The 23,224-nt window shown below is 41.7% G+C and overlaps 1 long non-coding RNA gene across 1 annotated transcript; it reads right to left on the reverse strand.

The window, feature by feature from the left end:
• Positions 1-21,172: 21,172 nt before the first annotated feature.
• On the reverse strand, positions 21,173-22,985 carry LOC131729860 (uncharacterized). Its single transcript, XR_009323764.1, has 2 exons — positions 22,361-22,985; positions 21,173-21,446 (listed from the first exon to the last, which is right to left on the reverse strand). It is a non-coding gene; the product is annotated as an uncharacterized LOC131729860 (long non-coding RNA).
• Between the last annotated feature and the right edge of the window lie 239 nt (positions 22,986-23,224).

A 23,224-nucleotide genomic window follows, 5' to 3' on the forward strand; every position in this document is an offset into this window, starting at 1 on the left:
AAAAACCAAAGCGGCCCAGAATTTGGGATGTTATCTGCAAACCAAATCGGCCCAGAATTTGGGACATTATCTGAAAAGCAAAGCAGCCCAGAATTTGCGACGTAAATGAAAACAGGGGCAGTCTATATGTAAAACTGTGATTACATTAGAGATAAACTAATGTATTCTGTAACAAAACTGCAATAGCGTATATGTTTTATATTAAAATATATCGCAAAAACGATTATCGATATATGCTACTTGAAAGAAAAAAGTACACCACCACAGAAAGCCAATTCTTACATTCGTGCATAACATGATAATTTATATAAAGTAATTCCTCATAGTTTGTAATATCAGTACAGTGTAATACCACATTATATTTTAATGGTAAGGTTGTGGAAAGCAGATCACTCTATCTGATCACAATGTTAAAAATGCCTGCACGCTTTTCCACTCGTGTGACGACATATTCATGTGACAGACATGGACCAATCAAAACGCGAGACTGTTATGCGGTTCCATCCCAAAAACCGGGCCTGTGTCATACCTCTTTTTTGTTCCTCCTCCTCCCCACCTCTGCTCCTTTCCATATCGCACTGTCCGCACAGGGCTCCCTCAGGGGGGGAAGTGAGTCTCACTCCCCCGGCTGTCCGGGTCGGCCTCTCGTCTCAACCACTGCCGCCCGGCTGTTCCTCGCCGGCCTGAGGGGACCCCCGGCCACATCCTATTCTTCTGCTGCTTATGCGCTAAGCCTTCCAGGCCTCAACCTTGCTGTCCCATCTCCTCTCTTCTATTTCAGGTCCAGGACCATTTCAGCCCCCTCATGCAGTAGGCCGTGCCTCCACCTGCCGAGCGGGCCCCGACCGAGGGGGGGGGGGGGGGGTTCTCTGTTTTCGTCTCTCCTAAACGGACACGAGACACTTTTTCCTAAGCTCTACACGCCGCCCAGCTGCCAGCTTAGCTGCCTGAGGATGCTGCACTGAGTTGCGAAGGATCTGTCCTTTTGTCCTGTTCGTCCCCTTCCTGTCTCTTGCTCCACTAAATGCCCAGCAGCCAGAGGATGCTGCCTGACCCGTCGGGAGCGAGAGTCAGTTTGTTGTATGTTATATGTCTAAACTTTGCTCTCTCTCTCACTTTTACGTCACCCAGCAGTCGGAGGATGCTGTCTGACCCGGCGGAAAGTGTTTATATCTAATCCTTTGCTCTTCTCATGTCTCCCTCTCTATGTCGCCCAGCAGCCAGAGGATGCTGCCTGACCCGACGAGAAGGGAAAACTCCCCTGCACAACACAATACAACATAAATAAATAAATAAATAAATACATTATGCTATCGCTGGCAAAAGGCTGTTTGAAATTTTTAACTACTAAAAGTAGAAAAAGCGCGGTCGACGAAGAAATGCCCCAGCAACAGCGGTTGCCCTCTCAACCAATCAGCTGCCATCGCAACCCACAGCGCGAGGCAGGTGTTCAACGTTTCTTCACAGGCGGTAGAGCTTTCTTCACTGAGAGGTGAGTAAAACCTTTTAATAACGCTAATTATCTTTATTTGTGTGAATGAATGAAAAAAATATAAACTAAAGACGTACAGACAGCTGTACAACATCCACGATTAAAATAAAAAGGTTATTTTGCTTTTGTTAATGATGCGGGTCAATGATAGAATTTCTGAGGTAATTTTTTTTTTTTTTTTTTTTTTTTTACTAAACCTGATGACGATAATCAATTGGCCTGAACTGAGAGAGGAAAAAGGTAATACTTATGATACTTCTGGGAACTTTCTGACGTAAAATGTTTCATTAAGTCTATTGTTTAATGACGATTTCTAGGATACATGAGTATTAAGTATGAGGTAAATATATGATTTGCTTCTCTGCTACGATTTCTCGGGCGGTTCTGGTACGAAAATAATAAAACACAAATTACTGTATCTTTTTCTCTTGACTAAATGAGACTTTTTTTAACGACGTTCTTTTAAAACCATGGTGTTTAATATAATTTGTCACTCATGCAAACTGAAAACAATTTTATTTTAGTACTACTGTAAAAAAAAAAAACGTTAAAATACAGTACTGAATAATAATTCCTGGTAATTGTGTGACAAAGCATTAAGTATTGTAGTTTACGGTGTCAATATATGACAGCGTCTGAAATGGTGCGCATCACTTGAACAGTTGAGTAAGTGTTCCAGGCATGTAGACAAAGACGTAAACACACAAACAGATTTAATAAGAAAAAGAGTCACTACATATTATTTCTAACAGGGGTTTTCAATTACATGATAGAAAAAATCAATGTAATTCTGCATATGAAATTAATTTGATGCATTGGTATTGGGAGACACAAGTACTGTACCTCTAATCAATCTGATCACTTTAGAGGAGGGGCAGTTTCAGTTGCCAACAAACAGCATATATCTTAAAGTGCAAAGGAAAAAAGTGAGTGATCCACAAATGTTTTCGGGAGTACTGTAAGCTTCAGGAAAAACTAAACACAATTTCAAGCTGTCCTTTTAACTAACAGACAAATATTCTTTCATGAAAAAAAGGTTTTCTTTAAAAAACTATTTTACATAACTTTCTACTGTCAATTCAACTGCTGTAGAGAAACATATATATATATATATATATATATATATATATATATATATAATTGGCTCACATAGCAGACTTTATTAACCATGTTGTTTGGTCAAGATGCATTATGCTGTATGATATTAAACAGCTGATCCTTTTGCTTGACTGGGCAAGGTGAGTATGGGCACATGTTCATACAATCCTTTGGCTCTAAGTCTGGGCAAGGTGGGGCTTGTTTTATCATGTCAAGCATGTGATCATTTTGCCTAGACATGGTCCATCTTACCAGTTTAATGTTACCAGGGGTTTAGCTAGGAATAGATATTTACTGAGGCAAAAATCAAATTTTTGTCTAAAAAAAAAAAACACCCTGTGCATATCCTGTTCATGTTACGAAGGTGAAATATATCATATTTTAAAGCCTGGAGACTATTAATGCAAACTGCAAAGCGATACAACAAATTCCTAAAATTACCCTATTCACACTGTTAGAAATATGTGATATTAAAAGGACAAGAAGAATAGAAGTTATAGATATGAACACGTAGATGGGTTTATACCTTCATTGAGAGACATGCGTTTGGTTCACTGCTATTGAAGTTAATGCTGACACTGATGACACTGATGCTACAACTGGAGCTGGTAAGACTGGTGCTGCTACTTCTGGAACTGATGCTGACACTGCTGGGACTGGCAGGACTGGTGCTGCTACTGCTGGAACTGGTAAGACTGGTGCTCCTACTGCTGGAACTGGTAAGACTGGTGCTGCTACTGCTGGAACTGGTAAGACTGGTGCTGCTACTGCTGGAACTGGTAAGACTGGTGCTGCTGGGACTGGTAAGTGGTTCTGCTACTGCTGGGACTGGTAAGACTGGTGCTGCTACTGCTGAAACTGGTAAGACTGGTGCTGCTGGGACTGGTAAGACTGGTGCTGCTACTGCTGGGACTGGTAAGAGTGGTGCTTCTACTGCTGGAACTGGTAAGACTGGTGCTGCCACTGCTGGGACTGGTAAGACTGGTGCTGCCACTGCTGGGACTGGTGCTGCTACTGCTGGGACTGGTAAGACTGGTGCTGAAACTGGTAAGACCGGTGCTGACACTGCTGGGACTGGTAAGATTGCTGATACTAATGCTAAGACTGATCGGACTGCTGAGACTGTATGATGCCACAATTAAAAACTGATTTAGAAGACTTTACTTTAAATTAGGGTTTGCTAATCCTCCTATGGCCTGATCTATCGAAACGCTGTAACACTTCCTCCTGGGACATGTCCGCACATATTAGCAGGGCAAGGCCATTCAGTCTATTTTTACCCATACACTGCTGCGAGACCAATCAAACATATCGAAACAATGCACTCAGTTAAACTCTTTGTCATCATGAACAGAGACCGTAAGAATCTGTTTGCTGCGGAAAACACGTACTGTCTATATGCTGTCAGAGAATATTTGTTTTTACACTTGGGGCGGGGCAAAAAACATGCAAGGATTTTTTTGTTTGTTTGTTTGAGAACCAAACTAATACACTTATCATATATCATCATGAACAAAGACAATGTTGCTTTAAATGTACATAAATCTACTTTAAACTGCTTCTGGTGTACAGAGGTCAAGGTTGAACGTGGCGCACTGTCCGTGTCTCATTCATGCTGGAACGTAGCTGCAGTTTACTTCAGTATCCAGTGCGTGGTTACCACTGAACAAGCTGTTTAAAGATGCTGAAAATGATTAATAAATAAATAAATAAGTAAATAAATAAATCACCTGTATTAAAAACTTTGGATTTTTGTCTCTAACGAAAACATTCGGAATATATATATATATATATTTTTTGAACTGCTGTTGCCAAACAGTGAATTTATAAATAGAATTACCTCCAATTCTTCTAGCCCATGGCATCAAATACAATACATGAAAAGTATTAAAAACTAACAGCTATAAATTATTACATCAGGGGAGAGGGATGGTGTTGAAATTGAAGAATTAAGGGAATGGGAATATGCAAATAAAGATGATCACAATATAACGTAAGATGCTGCGTCAGCATTTTATTTTTAAAATACAGTGTAAGTGATTTATTTTTCTGTTTTTTATTTTTTTATTTTTTATTTTTTAAGGACCCTACAACTCCCACACCTGTCATTATCTGGGGAAACCCCTTCCATCTTGATACAAAAATTGGTCTGAGAATGAATGGACAACATTTACTTGCTGAGGAGGCTGTGTGGTCCAGTGGTTAAAGAAAAGGGTTCGTAACCAGGAAGTCCACGGTTCAAATCCCACCTCGGCAAACTGACTCATTGTGTGACCTTGAGCAAGCCACTTAACCTCCTTGTGCTCCGTCTTTCGGGTGAGACATAATTGTAAGTGACTCTGCAGCTGATGCATAGTTCACACTCCCTAGTCTCTGTAAGCCTTGGATAAAGGTGTCTGCTAAATAAACAAATAATAATAACCTGAGGCCCTCACCCAGAGATTTGGGCTTCTTTTTTCCTTGTATTTTGTGTACAATATCAAATACCCACAGAGAAAAAACAGCCTAATATTATATTGAGAAATGTATTTTGGGTACTCCAAAAAGATCAGAAAACTCCACCTAGTATAGTGGGAATAGTAAACTTTCTTTTGTCAGGCGCCAGGTCGGGAAAGCAATAAGGGTGTTGGTTCTGCTATAATAACCACAGGCTCAGGGATTACTATTTTTTTTTTTTTCTTTTGAGCAGACACCCTTACCCAGGGCAACTTACAGTTGTATACAGCTATGCTGATGATAACCACCTGTTATCTGTCCCTAAAGCAAGGACATTCTTCTGCCTGGGTGTTATTAGCTACTTGCCTTACAGACATCAAGCATTGGATGTCACAGAATCTCCTAATGTTGAATTGAGATAAAACAGAGGTTATGCTAGTGGGCTCACAGAACCAACTAAAAGGAAATGTAGGATTACATGAGCACGACCCTTGCAGTCTCTCATCAAAATTTAAAGTCGAAATTAAGAGTTTGAGGGTAATCTTTGAGTCTGATCTATCATTTTAGACTCATACTAGGGAAGTTACTAAAGTATATTTTTACCATTTGAGAAATATAGCCAAACTTAGACCAACTCCCCAATAATGTTGTTGAAGCTGACATCCTGGGATTCTTCAAGAAGCTGCTTGATGAGATTCTGGGATCAATAAGCTACTAACAACAAACAGAAATAAGAAATAAATAATAAAAGAAACAACCTTCTTATGTTCTAATTATTTCTGTATCTGATGCCGAGAGAATAATACATGTCTTTGTTTCATCTAGAATTGATTATTGTAATGTACTTTTTTAAATGGTGATTTTGCTGTTAACTTATAAGGCCCTGAATGGATTAGCGCCTCATTATTTACAGGAGTTACTGACACCGTATCTTCCAAACCACACTCTGAAATCAGAGGATGTGGGGCTGCTGGTTATTCCTAGGGTCAACAAAACAACACGGGAGGCAGGGCTTTTTTCTGAAATGCTCAGCCTTCGTTTATCAGGAAATCTGGGTCCATTACAGTTTTCAAGTCAAGACTAAAAACACACTTTTATAAAATGGCTCGCTTATCTTAGTGGGTTTTAATGTAACTTTAAAATTGGTGCTTTTGTATTGTGTATACTGTTTAAATCTGTATTTAAATGGGCTGAGTGTAGCAGTTATATGTGTGACCTGCTATACAAACGGATTGTGATTTTTTTCCTGCTATGTACTATACAGTGCTTTGCGATACTTTTGTATAAAAAGCGCTATCTAAATGCAATAAATAAATAAATAAAAATAAATAAATGTGTTAATATTTTTTATAATACTTGTTTTATAAAATACTTGTGACTAAAGTTAGGTTTTTGCTTGTTTTGTTTGTAATTAAATTAATTACATTATGGATAATATATTATGATTAGTTATAATTAATATATTTATATATCTACCTGTCAAGAAATGTTGTCAGCCTTTCACTTATTTGTGTATTTGTTATTCTAAGAGTAATGAAACATATACAGACTGTTTTATTTGTATGCATTTATGTGTTATAATTAAAAGTATAACTCCTATACTGTATTTATTTATTTTATTGCTCTACCCGTAATAAAGGGTTTCTATAAAAAGTATTTCTTTGTTTTTATTGATATTGCAAACCAGTAATTCCTAGCATGTTATTTAACCAGACAAATTATGCAGACACGCATATTATATATATATATATATATATATATATATATATATATATATATATATATATATATATATATATATATATATATAATATTATGCATGTAAGTTTGTAAATAAACATAAAAGGTTCCAAGTAGAACCTTGAGGTTCTTAAAAGATCCTTATTTGTAAGGTTCCTCATGGAACCCTAGTAAAAAGGTTCTTCGAAGCACCTTAAAAGCTTCCTCCACAGTATCAACCCCAGATTTAGAGTGTATGCGCGAGTAAATACCATCCTAACTATTAAGGGAATGGGAATATGCCTCTCCATCATATATATATATATATATAATTGCATGCCCCGGTATCTACGATATGGAGACTTGCATGCCCCGGTAGCTGCAATATTGAGTCTTTCCATCCACCTCCGGTTGCTTCATTCCGGAGGTCCATGCAATTATATATATATATATATATATATATATATATATATATATATATATATATATATATATATATATATATATATATATATATTTGCATGCCCCGGTAGCTAAATGCTTAGTTACGGCGCTGGGGAAAACCAAAGCCCATGGCCAGAATAAAATATTTTTCTGTATGCATTATTTTCTGTTGAGCACTACTGACTGTTGAGCACTGGAAGGGAAGGCGATGCAAGCATTGCTCGATTTAGACCCAGAGGAGCCGTGTGACTTCCATACCCTATCCACGGCTCTCCAGCGCCGCGTTGGCCAAGTGGAGTCAGCCGTCAGCCTGCGCTATCTCCTTGCCACGCGCAAGAGAGTCAGTGTCGAGAAACTCGGGATACTGGCCGCAGACACTAAATACTTGGCACGGAGGGGGTATCCTGGTTTACCTCCGGCTGTACAAGAAGACCTGGCGATGGAGGCGTTCATCCGTGGCTTGAAGCCCACCGCGCTCTGACAACAGGTTCGGCTCGTTGCCCCAACCTCCCTAGAGCAGGCTTTAACCCATGCCCTAAGGATTGAGGCCGTGCTCGAGGAGGGCGAGAGAGTCCGGATCCCCAAAGTCTGCGCGGTCAGAGGAAAGGAAGATAGCGATGGAGACGAGGATACCGCCGCTGTCAGGCAGACCACTCCTGTAAGGCGCTGCTGGAACTGCGGAAGCCCGGGTCACCTGCATGCACAATGCCGCCGCCGCCGTCACCCAGTACCATCTGAAGAAGAGACGTCATGGGCGGGAAACGAAAAAGGAGCGGCGTAAACGGGGGACCGCAGCTCCTTCACCTTCCTTCCCCCACCCATAGAGACAAAGAGAACGACGCGTGGCAATGGTGGGCCGTGTTGGCCGGGGCAACAGTCTGCATGCACCCTGCCTCTTAAATGGGGTGCAGTGCAAGGCCTTGGTCGACACAGGCTCCACCATCTCCATCCTGCAGCCCGGAGTCCTCCCCAGAGAAAGTGACGGATGGCTGGAAGGCTGGACGCCCACCACGGTTCGCCTCCGCACTGTCACCGGCCAGGTCGCGTCCATGCTGGGACGACGGCATCTGGAGATCCAGCTCGGAGACTGCACGATCCAACACGAATTCTGGCTGGCGGAGATACAGGATCGCTGCATTCTGGGCCTGGACCTCCTGAACAAAGTAGGAGCTACCATCGACTTGGCTGAGGGAACCTTGTGCCTTGGCCAGAGCCAACTGCGCCTGATTCCGGGTCGGGAGAAGGAAGGGGAGCAACGCCGCACCAGAACCACCGTGCGGCATAGCCAGATGAGGGAGGTTCGTCGGACGCAGGGGGGCAGGACCCGGCCTCTCCCAGAAGCAGAGGACAGGACATCGGCGATGGAGTTTGCAAGGGCTTCAACTGTCTCCGCCCCCTCTCCTGCAGAACTTTCACCGCCCCCTGCAACCACAACTGGTGGAACACAGGACTGCAGGATAACTGATGCGGTGAAAGCGCTGTGGCAGAGGAGTAAGGAGGGTCTATCTCAGGGCCAGCGGGACCAGTTATGGGAACTATTAAGGGGGTACTTGGACATTTTTGCTGCAAACATAGAGGACTGTGGGCGGACTGGATTAGTTCAGCACAGCATTAACACGGGAGACGCGGCTCCGATCCGGGAGCGGCCACGGCGGCTATCCTTGGCAAAGCGGGAAGCGGCCGAGGGCATGATTCTGGAAATGGCCACTGCCGGGGTAATTGAACCATCGGCTAGCCCCTGGGCCGCGCCAGCCCTGCTAGTAAAAAAAAAGACGGGTCACTGCGGTTCTGTGTGGATTATCGCAAACTGAATGCAGTGACACACAAGGACTCGTACCCCCTCCCCAGAATCGATGAAGCTCTGGACTACATCACAGGCTCCCGCTGGTTCAGCTCCCTCGACCTGCGCAGCGGATACTGGCAGGTTGAGCTGGCCCCTGAGGCATGACAGAAAACTGCATTCTCCATTGGCCAGGGTCTGTGGCAGTTTTCAGTGATGCCCTTTGGACTGTGCAATGCCCCAGCAACGTTCGAGCGCCTGATGGAGCGGGTGCTCACCGGAGTTCCACGGACCCATTGTGTTGTATACCTGGATGACTTACTGGTGCACGCCACCACCTTTTCGGCGGCACTGCAGAACTTGCGGACTGTGTTCGAGCGCATCCGTGGAGCTGGCTTAAAACTCCACCCTGGGAAGTGCAACCTGCTGAGAAGAGAAACACACTTCCTCGGATATGTTTTCGGGGCAGACGGCATTGCCACAGACCCTGCTAAAGTCACTGCTGTAAAGGACTGGCCGGTCCCCAGGACTGTGACAGAGGTGCGTAGCTTTCTGGGCCTGGTGTCTTATTACCACCGCTATGTGAAGGACTTTGCTCAGATCGCCAGGCCCCTGCACCGCCTGACTGAGAAAGGGGGCTGGTTCAGCTGGGACACCGACTGCGCAGCTGCCTTTGGGGAATTGCGAGAGGCCCTTGTGAAGGCCCCAGTCTTGGCGTTCCCTGACCCCCAAAAACCGTTCATCCTGGACACGGACGCGAGCGATGTGGGGATTGGAGCAGTGCTAGCCCAGGAAGGCTCGGACGGAGAACAAGTGGTCGCGTACTACAGCCAAGCTCTTAGTAAAACAGAGCGGAACTATTGTGTGACTCGCCGGGAACTGTTGGCTGTAGTACGGGCCGTGCACCACTTTCGTCCCTATCTCTACGGGTGAAGATTCAAGCTGCGCACGGATCACGCCTCCCTGCGGTGGCTGCTCAACTTCCGCGAGCCCGAAGGACAGGTGGCTCGCTGGATAGAGACACTGCAAGGGTATGCCTACACAATAATGCAGATGCCCTGTCCCGTCGCCCCTGCTTCTCTGAGGACTGTAAGCACTGCCATCGGATGGAGGAGCGAGAGGCACAGCGGTCCTTGGAGGAGCGAGTAAGTGCTGCCACTGTAGCTGTGGAGACCCCCCTTGAGTTGCCAGCGGGGGAGATCCAGCGTCAGCAGGGTCTGGACGCTGAGCTGGCACCGCTGATCCGCTGGTTATCGGCGGGTCAGCGCCCAGCCAGACGTGCGGTGTCAGCCCTCTCCCCGGAGGTAAAAGTGCTGTTGGCGCAATGGGAATGTTTGAGCCTCCGGGAAAGTGTGCTGTACCGTTTCTGGACAGACCCTGCGACAGGGCGCAAGCGGCTACAAGTGGTGGTTCCTCAAGCTCTCCGAGAGACCGTCCTGCGAGCCGTGCATGGCGGACCAGCCACTGGACACTTCGGCGTTGCCAAGACCCTGGGTCGGCTTCGGGAGCGGTTCTACTGGGGACGGTGCCGACGTGATGTGGATACTTATGTGCGACGCTGTGACCAGTGCACCGCCCGGAAGGGCCCCTTGGACCGCTCTCATGCCCCGCTCCAGCAGTACCAGGTGGGGGCACCATTAGAGCGCGTCGGTGTGGACATCTTAGGGCCGTTTCCACGGACGGAGGGGGGCAACCGGTACGTCCTGGTGGCCATGGATTACTTTACTAAATGGCCCGAGGCGTACGCAGTCCCCGATCAGAGCGCGACTACCTGCGCGGAGGCACTGCTGGAAGGCATGTTCTGCCGGTTTGGGGTTCCCGAGGAGCTACACAGTGACCAGGGGCGTAACTTTGAAGCGCAGGTGTTTGGTGAGGTGTGCAGGCGGCTGGGTATTAAGAAAACCAGGACGACCCCACTACACCCACAGAGCGATGGATTGGTGGAGCGGTTTAACCGCACCCTTGCCACCCAGCTGACCATGTGGACCTCCCAGCACCAGCGTGACTGGGATCAATGCTTGCCCTTGGTCCTAATGGCCTACCGGACTGCAGTGCATGAATCTACAGGGTGCACGCCAGCGGCTCTTATGTTTGGGAGAGAGCTCCGCACCCCAGTGGACCTTGTGTTTGGCCGGCCACCTCAGCTCCACACTCCGGAACCTACCGGCCCGGAATACCTCCAGCAGCTACAGGACCGATTGGACACTGCCCATGCTTACGCTCGGAAGCACCTCACCTCAGCTGGCCAGCGTCAGAAACGGGCATACGATACTCACTGCAAGGGCCGGGGATTTCAAGCTGGGCAGCAGGTCTGGGTTCACTGCCCTCGGCGAAGAAAGGGACTCTGCCCCAAGCTGGCCAGTAACTGGGAGGGCCCCTGTGTTGTTCTGGAGAGGCTCTCCGAGGTGACTTATCGAGTGCGGCTGCGGACCCGTAGTCGGGCGGTTGTGCTCCACCAAGACCGCTTGCCCCCTACCGCCCCGGAACAAACTCGGTTGTCCCTGCAGCCAGCCCGGAGGCCATCTCCCAGGACAGGGAAAGCGCTTCCCCCTTGCAACCACCGAATAGTTCACCAGCTGGTGGCCCAGGTAGGAGCATTCCGGCTCCAGCTGACTCCCAGCCCGCTGCACCTGTGCTCCAGCGCGGCCAGCGTATCCGTCGACCACCCCCGGGACTCTCTGACTTTGTGAGACATTAAGTGTTGGGCCAGCGGGACGTTCGGCCCTAAGATGGGGGCTGTGTAACGGGCACGGCTGGACTGACTCGCCGTTGCCACCTGTCGTCGAATAGGGCGCTGTGCCCGGAGCCAGTCCCCTACATTTGGTTAATGTGCAGCCGTGGATGCTGGGAGTACGAACTATGGTAGGGGAGAAACTGAATTATTGTTGTTGTGTTTATTTGTTGTTACTGTAAAAGTTTGCATACTGTTCTATGCATTTCCCTGTAATTGTTATTACCCTTCCGGTGTTGTTTGATATATATGTGAATGTCACCCTGAGAGGCAGAGTAGTGCTCTGGTGTGGGGAAGGGCTGTGTGTGTGTGTTCATAGAGGGCGCTGACTTGCTGTTAGCTGCTTAATAAACTGCATTATCTAAAAGAGCTATTGTGTGCGTGTCTCCGTTAATCCCTGTGCTCGCTACAATATATATATATATATATATATATATATATATATATATATATATATATATATATATATATAATTGCGATATGGAGTCTTGCATGCCCCGGTAGCTACGAAATGGAGTCTTACCATCCACCTCAGGTTGCTTCAACCGGAGGTGCATGCAATGATATATATCTTATTGTATTACTTGTATTGTAACGCTTGAAATGTTTTTGCTTACGATTGTAAGTCGCCCTGGATAAGGGCGTCTGCTAAGAAATAAATAATAATAATAATAATAATAATATATATGCATGCCCCGGCAGCTAAATGCTTAGTTACGGCGCTGGGCAAAACCAAAGCCCATGGCCAGTATACAATATTTTTCTGTATGCATTCTTTTCTGTTGAGCACTACTGACACCGTTGAAAGGGTGAGTCTTAGGTCGCCTGTGGATACATTAGTCCAATCAATGCGTCTGAACCTGCATGCGCGAGTAAATACCATCCTAACTCCTAACATCCAAAAAAAAAAAAAATAACAAGTAGTGGAGTAGTGGTTAGAGCTCTGGACTCTTGACCGGAGGGTCATGGGTTCAATCACCGGTGTAGGACACTGCTGCTGTACAATTGAGCAAGGTACATTACCTAGATTGCTCCAGTAAAAACCCAACTGTATAAATGGGTAATTGTAGTAAAAATACTGTGATATCTTGTAACAATTGTAAGTCATCCTGGATAAGGGCGTCTGCTAAATAATAATAATAGTAATAATATATATATATATATATATATATATATATATATATATATATATATATATATATATATATATATATATAATTGCATGCCCCGGTAGCTACGATATGGAGTCTTGCATGCCCGGGATATATATATATATATATATATATATATATATATATATATTATATATATATATATATATATAATTGCATGCCCCGGTAGCTACGATATGGAGTCTTGCATGCCCGGGATATATATATATATATATATATATATATATATATATATATATATATATATATATATATATATATATATGCCCCGGTAGCTAAATGCTTAGTTACGGCGCTGGGCAAAACCAAAGCCTATGGCCAGTATACAATATTTTTCTGTATGCATTCTTTTCTGTTGAGCACTACTGACACCGTTGCCCCCCCCCCCCCCCCCCCCCCGATTTCTGCCAGGGCAGTGGCTTAGCCACTGTGTTAGGATCGTTCACACTGAAACATGTGTAAGAAATTGCAATATTGTTATATTTTTCGCTTCCCATTATAGCGGGGTGGACGTGGCATGGGCGGCGCTGATTTTTCTTTTCGCTCACGGAAATAACTTTTTATTACCGCGTTGCTATCAACCATTGAGAATACATAAGCAAGCTATACTTGCTCAACCCCAAACACAGATGCATGAAACATATAGGCTAACATTACTGTATATGCTATGTAGCCTAGCTACTACACATATAGATGTGGTAGAGGACAATCTACTATGTAATGAGTAGCCTATGTATTTACATAGAATGCACTCGCCTCATGACATATCTTATTGCCAGCTGACCTCTCCAGCAGCAGCCTACTAATAAGATTATTATTTTTTCACGGATTGTGCAGCCAGCTTACATCAAGGGACGGTAACCAAGTCCATCCAGGTCTTGGAGATGAGTGGTGGTAAATGTACAACCTGTTATTAATTGAATAACTAAAGAAATAAATCAGAATGAAAACAGTTCTGGACGCTGCTGAGAGAAAACCGGCAAAACTGTTTCAATTAATGAGTTCGGTTACCTACTTGTTTTCATTCTGATTATTTGTTTAGGCTACAGGGTGTCCGTCAGCTCAACTAGCGAATGTCAGTGCAGTGTGATACCAAAAAAAATGAGTGGTTGGATTTGCTGTCAATCAACCCAAGTTTTTTGTTGGATCAGCTGTTTGTACATTTTTTTTTGTGTTTAAAGGCGCTGTAGTTATACAATGTAGTTAATGCAACTGTGTACACAAGTCCCTCCTCCCCCGAACCTCCAGAAGATTAGTACCATCGGCAGTCCTGCGTCAGTCAAAGAGTAATTACATTAGTCAGGATTTGTGAAATTAAATAAAATGGTTTGCTTTGCTTTGAACACCAAATGTGAAATGAACAACCATAAGTACGAATGAAATTATATATAGTTACTTATTATCATAATGTGAAATTGAAATCTGATGCGCATGTTAAAAGTTCAAGTCCTTTGCTTCGTATTTCCTTTTTAGTTTTTAAACGGAAGTGTTCTGAACTGAATCTCTCTTTTTAACTATTTTGCACAACAGTGTATTTGGTTATTGGATCTTCTGTTAAAAAAAAAATAGTTCTTTATTTTTCGAAAATAAAACGTCAATGCACTAATAAGAAATCAGGTTGCCAATTTCACCACTGTGACTATTCACCTTAAAAAAGTTACCATTGCCACCCTCTCCCGAAAAAAAATCCTGGCTACGCCACTGTTGCCAGGGTTTATTATTTAAAAATGCGCAGTTTATTTCAAACTTTCAAAACATAATAACATAACAAAGAGTGTCTAAGACCCTTCACCGTTATATTTGTTCTCGTGTGAGACTTTCACTTTTTCAGTCAGCGAAAATATGTGCTAAAACGGAGTGAATTTGAGCCCTGTTAAAATGGCAAAAAGAAAGCTACGTTTGGAGTTTTTCTACAACAAAAAAGCTAAACCTCCAACGCCAGAGACATCAACAGAAACCGAACCTGACTCTTCTGTAGTTCAGAATGTTACGAACAGCACAAGAGTGTGACGATCCTTCCATTTCAAACGCTCAGGTTAGTGCAGATGTAGCTGTCTGTCGATAAGAGACTTTTGCCTGTAAAGTGTTGTTTGCAGCTCTCTTGATTGTGACAATCTGGCGTAGAACTGTTTGTGATGAAATATCTGGTAATGTTAGAAAGCTAGCTTAATGTTTACATAAAAATGGTTAAAATCGGGCATCGGGTTTGAGCACGTTTTTCGCGGGGGGGGATGGGGGTGCTGTGCCCCACCAGTTTTTCAAGCAATGAGTCGCCAATACCCGGTAGCTAAATACTTAGTTACGGCGCTGGGCAAAACCAAAGCCTTTGGCCAGTATACAATATTTTTCTGTATGCATTATTTTCTGTTGAGCACTACTGACACCGTTGAAACGGCGAGTCTTAGGTCGCCTGCGGATACATTAGTCCAATCAATGCGTCTGAACCTGGTGTGTAATCCCAAGGTAACTGCTCATTGTTAACACGTTTTAATACGTTAATTCACGTTTTAAGTAATACAGTGTCCCCTTCAGACATGTTAAAGGAGAGATTCGGAAATAACATTTAAAACTATGCGCGAGTAAATACCATCCTAACTCCTAACATCCAAAAAAAAAATATATATATTATATATATATATATATATATATATATATATATATATATATATATATATATATATATATTTGCATACCCCGGTAGCTAAATGCTTAGTTACGGCGCTGGGCAAAACCAAAGCCCATGGCCAGTATACAATATTTTTCTGTATGCATTATTTTCTGTTGAGCACTACTGACACCGTTGAAACGATAAATACCATTCTAACTCCTAACATCAAAAAAAAAAAAAAAGAAGCCATGAGTCGCCAATGGGCGGGGTTAACCAAATAATTTAAAGTGGGTGGGGCTAACCAAACCATTTAAAGTGGGTGGGGTTAATCACATCATTTCATAAACCTTACTTGTTGTGCACTTCCATTTACTATATCGGTATCAGGGATATTATTTAAATAGTTCACACTTGGGTAAGAAAAGAATAGTATTATTATTTGTTTATTTTAGCAGACGCCTTTATCCAAGGCGACTTACAGAGACTAGGGTGTGTGAACTATGCATCAGCTGCAGAGTCACTTACAATTACGTCTCACCCAAAAGACAGAGCTCAAGGAGGTTAAGTGACTTGCTCAGGATCACACAATGAGTCAGTGGCTGAGGTGGGATTTGAACCGGGAACCTGGTTACAAGCCCTGTTCTTTAACCACTGGACCACACAGCCTAATACAACATTTATATAAAATATATTAAAATATCATGATATAACAAGATTTGTTTAAATGATTATCCAGATACAGTATAATATACATAAGAAATTGAAATTGACTTTCAGCACACACACAAAAAAAGAAAGTAAAACATCTTTGGTGATCTGGGAGAGGAGAGTGCTGCAAGTTCCTTATTATTTCAGTGTTTCAGCCACACCTAATAAGATTGCATGAATGGCATTAACACATGCTCACAGTCCCTACACTGGGTAGAATGGAATTGCTCTTCCTGTGAAATGAGAAAACGTTTTTCACAGTAATCATTACCCAACATCCTTACCTGCAGCAACATATAGGCAAGGTTGATAAGGACTTCAGTTAAAATTCTGGTCTACCTGGATTAGTTTCTTGTGGTTTTACCCTAGAAGATAAATATCTAGAATATGGGAATATTGCCTGCAAGTGAGTAAAATGTTTTTCTTTCTTACGTTAGAAGTTGTTTCACCTTGAATGGAACTACCATATATTTGCAGAAATTAACTTTCAATGGATACTATGTCTCAAGTTAGAAATACGAGTTTCATTAGAGTTAATTTTGTTCAGTTTAAATAATAAGTAATGCAAATAAATACATAGTTTTAAGAATACAATTTTATCTATTTCTACCAACCTTCATTGTTTTGTCTGTTTCAGACCCCTCTACATAGGGGCAGGAATAGCCACAGTCAGTGTGACCACAAGCAGGCAGACAAGCAGCAGTGACCTCATCTTCAGAGCTCAACACTGAACCACAAGCATGTTGCAGGATGTTATATAGCAGTTTAGCTTAGGGCTCCTCTCAATTTCAAAAACCTCACAAAACAGCAAGAGAATGATATAGCAGTTTGGTGTACTGTAAAGCCTATAAAGTGAGATTTGGAGTGAAGATCTTTTACGAATGTTGAAGTATTGATGGATTAAATAATACTTAATATTTATGTAACTTCTGGCCTTACAGAGACTAGGGTGAGTGAACTATGCATCAGCTGCATAATGGATTTAATTATGAGTTTTTGCCACTGAACAACACAAAAAAGTCCATAATGTCAAAGTGAAAAATAAAATCTACAAATTGTTCTAAATTAATTACAAATACAAAACAGAAAATAATTGATTGCATAAGTATTCACCCCCTTGAGTCAATATTTGGTAGAGGCACCTTTGGCAGCAATTACAGCCACGAGTCTATTTGTATAAGTCTCTACCAGCTTTGCACATCTGGACACTGCAATTTTTGCATCTTCACGAGCTTTCCAGGCCCTGACGCAGAGAAGCATCCCCATAGCATGATGCTGCCACCACCATGCTTCACGGTAGGGATGGTGTTCTCAGGATGATGTGCGGTGTTAGGCTTGCGCCAAACATAGCGCTAAGCGTTGTGGCCAAAAAGCTCTATTTTGGTCTCATCACACCATAGAATCTTCTTCCACTTGGTCTCAGAGTCTCCCACATGCCTTCTGGCAAACTCTAGCCGAGATTTGATGCAAGTTTTTTTCAACAATGGCTTTCTTTTTGCCACTCTCCCATAAAGGCCAGTTTTGTAAAGCACCCGGGCTATTGTTGCCGTATGCACAGTGTCTCCCAGCTCAGCCGTGGAAGACTGTAACTCCTTTAGAGTTGCCATAGGCCTCTTGGTGGCCTCCCTGGCTGGTGGCCTCCCTGGCTAGTGCCCTTCTCGCCCGGATACTCAGTTTTTGAGGACAGCCTTTTCTAGACAGATTCACAGTTGTGCCATATTCTCTCCATTTCTTAATAATGGACTTTACTGTGCTCCGGGGGATATTCAATGCCTTGGAAATGTTCTTATATCCTACCCGATTGGTGCTTTTGAAGAACCTTATTCCGGATTTGCTTTGAATGTTCCTTCATCTTCATGATGTAGTTTTTGTTAGGAAATGTACTAACCAACTGTGGGACCTCCCAGAGACAGGTGTATTTAACCTGAAATCATGTGAAACACCTTAATTGCACACAGGTGGACACCATTCAACTAATTATGTGACTTCTAAAGACAATTGGTTGCACCAGAGCTTATTTAGGTGTGTCATAGCAAAGGGAGTGAATACTTATGCAATCAATTATTTTCAGTTTTATATTTGTAATTAATTTAGAACAATTTGTAGATTTTATTTTTCACTTTTCACTTTTTGTGTTGATCAGTAGCAAAAACTCCTAATTAAATCCATTTTGATTCCATTTGTAACACAATAAAATGTGGAAAAGTCCAAGGGGGGTGAATACTTTTGAGTGTCACTGTGTGTATATATATATATATATATATATATATATATATATATATATATATATATATATATATATATATATATATATATAATGATAAGTCAGTCCGTCCTATAACCTCCAGATGTCCACATGACCAAATACAAATTCCCCATAAACTGATCTAAAGAATAAATAAGTTATTAACACATTAACTATTGGCTAATGAGTAATTATAGCTATAGAAATTGAGGCAATCAAGGCTTTTGGTTTTAGAAAAAGAAAAAAAACATGACTGTGCCAGATTATAAAATGTACATCAGTACCCATTTGCAGTCATGCACTGTGACGACAATATATTTTTCATAATCTGCCATTTATCTTTAGAACATTATAGAAAGGCTTTAGTAGACAGACATTTGAAATTACTGAAAAAAGAGATCTTAAAGTTGCAACCCTTAGCATATAGATGAATCATTTCCCTGATGTTAAAAACCAAATTGCAACCAGAGATATATTTTTTTAAAATATTGCTCGAGCAGGAATATGTATTTTAAAGATCCTCAAGGAGGCTAGTAATCCAAGATTCAGGGCCACACTGTAAATGGCACTGCCTATATCTTGAAGAAATACTTAAATAAAAATATTATAATAGAAATCCCAAATCCAAGAAAGAAGATAACCACTCTAATTTTTTTAAGCCTTTAAGAAATTGGATTTAAAGCTTGATTAGTCATTAGCCTTTTCTGTGTGTTAATTCATCATGTCAAAATTGGTAATGTTTAATTATTGTTAATTACACATATTAGGTGTACTCCACTGACATTGTGTGGTTGTAGGACTAATTTACAGGTCAGAAAACCTTTAAAAGATTGCATGAAATTCTCAAGGACTTACTCAAGTGCTAAAGCTTTGTGAACACAACAAAACAGCTGTCAAAAGCATTCTGTCTTAAAAAGACATAAATCCATTAAAATGAACACCCTCCCACCAACCCACATCCTTCACACACATGCATATACACAAACACACACAAGAAGAATACCAATTTCAAAAGATACCAAAATAAACTCAAGAACAAAGTGATTTTTATTTTTGTTCTTTATTAAAATGTCTTCATCTAGACAATGTGGGGAAGCTATAAAAAAGGCCAACAAGATGCTCGGATATATTGTGATAAGTGTTGAATTTAAATCAAGGGAAGTAATGTTAAAACTTTACAATGCATTAGTAAGACCTCATCTAGAATATTGTGTTCAGTTCTGGTCACCTCGTTACAAAAAGGATATTGCTGCTCAAGAAAGAGTGCAAAGAAGAGCGACCAGAATTATCCCGGGTTTAAAAGGCATGTCGTATGCAGACAGGCTAAAAGAATGGAATCTATTCAGTCTCGAACAAAGAAGACTACGCGGTGATCTGATTCAAGCATTCAAAATGCTAAAAGGTATTGACAATGTCGACCCAGGGGACTTTTTCGACAAGGACCAGGAGTCACAAATGGAGATTAGATAAAGGGGCATTCAGAACAGAAAATAGGAGGCACTTTTCTACACAGAGAATTGTGAGGGTCTGGAACCCGCTCCCCAGTAATGTTGTTGAAGCCGACACCCTGGGATCCTTCAAGAAGCTGCTTGATGAGATTCTGGGATCAATAAGCTACTAACAACCAAAAGAGCAAGATGGGCCGAATGGCCTCCTCTCGTTTGTAAACTTTCTTATGTTCTTAAAATGTTTGTTTACTTAGGCATGAGCATGCTGTATATGCTATCCTGACACAGATACATGATTTACTAGCGCAGGATTTAAAAAAAAAAAAAAAAAAAAGAACAATATTTGGTTATCAGGCCAACATGCATTTGACTGTGATTTTTCTGCACTTCGACTGGCAGGATCACGACGTCACTTGTTGGATCCACCTTCACATTAAGACAGGATCAGCTGTATGCTGGGGAAAGGTGAGAATCCTTTTAATAAAACTTCCCATGTAGTTTGTTTAATGTTTGGTATCACTTATCCTCAAAATGGGCAAAATCTGCTACGATCACAAGATATATGGTGTCTGATTTAGTTGCTTGATAAGGAAGAAATCTAGATGGTGCTATTTTTTCATCAGCGTGTGTCAACATTCTATAGAACCATTGAATAGTAGACCCCTCTATCTGGTAAATAGGGGCATATTAATCAAGCTTGTAAAAACTGAAGCATTTCACTTTTTTTTTTTTTTTTTATAAATTTAGTCGTTGCCAATTATTTTTTATTATTTTCTCCCCAATTTGGAATGGCCAATTATTTTATTATGCTCAGCTCACCGCTACCACCCCAGGGCTGACTCTGGAGGGCGAAGACAAACACACGCTGTCCTCCGAAGCGTGGGCCAATTGAGCGCCGCCCCCTGGGAGCTCCCATCCTCGGTCGGCAAAGGAATAGCCTGGACTCAAACTCACGATGTCCAGACTATAGGGCACATCCTGCACTGCACGTGGAGTGCCTTTACTGGATGCGCCACTCGGGACCCCCGGCATTTCACTTATTGTTCATTACAATGGATTTTGTATCATCCCGCAACCACGCTGGGTTTCACTGAGGTCATTGTGATAGAGCTGATTGTTTTAATATTTTCAATATTGTTTTTCAAAGTGTGCTAAATCAGTTTTTCCTGTTGCTATGGCCAACGGTTTCATCTTAGGAATCTGAAAAATAGTAATGGCATTTGCAAAGTTGTTTCTATTATCAATAATTGTATTAAGAGTTCCAAAATAATGCAATGTAAACAAAAACTGACAAGTTTAAATATCTTTTAATTGATTTTTAAAAAACAAATAAAAAAAATGGACTAACTGAAGGTGACATGTTTTCTGATTGATTTGGTAATGAAGTGCCACATAACACTGCAGTCTAGGGAATGGCTACAGGAAAGATAACTTACTGTTACAGGAGCCTCCTTTTTAGCTGATATTACAGATAGGCAGCCCAGACAAGGTCTTGGACGTCTCTTTGGGTTGGCTTCGAATTGTCTCTTTTCTCTGATCGGAATGTCTGGAGGGGAGGTGGCCTTCTGGTAAGATAGCAATAAGATTTAAAAAATGACATCTCTGTAAAAATTAAAAAAGGCAGTACCCCACCATCAAGTATAATTTTACACTAAAATATTTTGTCTTATTAACTTTAATTAACACCAACGATATTCATCCACAAATTAGTTCATTGTGTAAACATATCCCAGGGTTTCTACTGCGCATCTCCTTCTACCTTCCTTAGCTCCACACATTCCCACAATCCCCTTCTGCTACTGCACACTCTGAAAAGAGATCCCACTGGATGAGATTGTTTATTACATCTTTAAAGGGAGCGTATAAAACCAATGAACTACTCCATTGCATGTTAAACTTATTTTCGATCAACCAATGAGTTAGAAATAAGTGTGCATGACATGGCCAGTGACTGTGACTTATTCGTGCTGCAAATGATTTGATGTTACACCACCACTCTCTTACTTCAGACAAACACCACAACCCCTAGTCCTTTACACATTTACACATTTTTTATAAACAAAACACAAAACATCCATATAAGATGGATATGTGTAAAAGATCTGAATCATTGATATGTCCAGAGGGTGAAACAATGTGGCAGGAAAATGGTTCATTTTTATGGGACAGCACTGGTAATGGAACCTAAGTTAAAAAAAATAAAAATAAAATCAGGAAGATAAGCTGTGTACCAAACATAGACAATAACTCAAAAGTGAATTAAGTTTCCGATTGTATACCTGGCTATACACAGTTACTACTGATATAAAGACATTTTGGCTCATCTAACCTAGGTCTATGGCATATCCTGAAAACAGATTATTACAAAAATATGATTTCAAACAGCATACAAATGTAAGGGGACAGAGAAAAATAATAATTTGAATCTATCTGTCTCTCTAATGCGGGTTCCTAAACATCACGTTGTAATTCTAATTACCTTTTCTTGTCCCTTGTCAAATCTACCCCATACTGTGCTGGCTTGGCCGCCTCCAGCATCTTCACCATCTCCGTCCAGCAAGGATACAACACCAGGAGAAGCAGGTCTTTTTTTACAAATCTGAAAAAAATACATTTGTATTTTAGATGTAATTTCTTGTCACGGGACATTATGTAAATGCTATTATCCATGGTGCTTACGACAAACATTTACACTTGGGTCTCTTTGAGAAAGACATTACTAAATCTCAACAAAGAATTTGCCATGCTTACAATTTGCCTTTGCTTATGTATACATATACATCTCCTGCCACGTAAACTCTAAACGATGAACATGACATATCAACAGTATGTACAGGATAGAATAAGAATTAGCAATGAAATGTTTAATCACAGTCTGATGAGGGATTATCCAGATGTATGTAAAACTGTGTGACATTCACAATCTTGTATATTATCATTAATGTATACTCTATAATGTTGATGCTAAGTTTCCTGTCAATTGGATAAACAGTTTGTAACAAATTGTGTGTGTGTGTGTGTACAGCCACCTCCACTTCATCCCCTTCGCAATGGATTTCATCCCCAGCTGGGGATAACAGAGCTGGTATAAAAATCCAACTGTAGTCTCCCTTGGAGCACCAGACAGTGGCGTGAATAAAGAGATTAGAAATTGCCCGCTTAGAGGGTATAAACTATCTCTTTAAAGTTTAAAATTACCAGCTTTTAGTGGTTGGTGTCCAGTCGTCATTTTTTACAGTTTCTTCGTTTCACTTTTCCTTTTGTTCAGTCATCCTGGTGCAATATATATATATATATATATATATATATATATATATATATATATATATATATATATATATAT

Source organism: Acipenser ruthenus, unplaced genomic scaffold, assembly GCF_902713425.1.
Source record: "Acipenser ruthenus unplaced genomic scaffold, fAciRut3.2 maternal haplotype, whole genome shotgun sequence".
Taxonomy (NCBI): Eukaryota; Metazoa; Chordata; class Actinopteri; order Acipenseriformes; family Acipenseridae; genus Acipenser; species Acipenser ruthenus.